We start from the raw sequence: 849 nt of genomic DNA on the forward strand, positions 1-849 counted from the left end.
AATGTTGTTACAGGGTGAAAACTCAGAAAAAGCATCTGCTGAAAGCAGTGCTGCAAACGAATTCACATGGAGTGTGCTGTTGCCAAAAATGGAGTGGGCCGAACTACCTTGGTGCTAGCTCTGTCGAATTCAACAGGATGAGATGACAGCTAAATTTGGCACCTTGCGACTGTCTCTCTTGGGAGGCTGCATAGATGCTTTGAAGTCCTGTGAGATTTATCTCATCCTTGACTTTCCCTGCTGTATCTATGATAATGAGAACTTTGACCTCCAGACAGCTTTATAAGCATCATGCCAGCGCAATACAAGTTGCTGAAGGATCTGAAACATCCGGTACCTATGTTTAGCTGTATACACTTTTGCAAGGTGTGGGCATGGTGCATTTAAGATCTGTCCCTGTTTATTTGGTAGAATAACAAATCTCACAGTATTTTACCCTATGGCTTTGATGTCTTCAGCTTTACTTAGCGTCTACTCCACCTGGAAACTCCTTCTGTGTTTACTTTTGCTACATACTTTTAATTAGAGACAACACCTAGGTCTTAATGTTGAAATATCAGATTCACTTATGGAAGCATTATGTGCAACTTGCTTCAAAAAACAAAGCAGAACAAGAAACCCCACCTTCATTTGTCCACAATGAGTGAAAGAAGAAATATGGAAGGGGGTTTCTGAGTATACAGCTGGCCCCATATGCACTTTTTTTCAGGAAAGAAATACCGCCCTTCCAAGACATACAGTCTGCCCTTTCTGCCTTAATAAGGATTGCACTCTGTGCTCTTACAGTTTATCAAGCATGCATGGGGGACTGAAACTCGTCATGGCACCAGTGCTGGGTACTCTGCATTC

Source organism: Buceros rhinoceros, unplaced genomic scaffold (assembly GCF_000710305.1).
Source record: "Buceros rhinoceros silvestris isolate BGI_N320 unplaced genomic scaffold, ASM71030v1 scaffold8641, whole genome shotgun sequence".
NCBI classification, from domain to species: Eukaryota; Metazoa; Chordata; class Aves; order Bucerotiformes; family Bucerotidae; genus Buceros; species Buceros rhinoceros.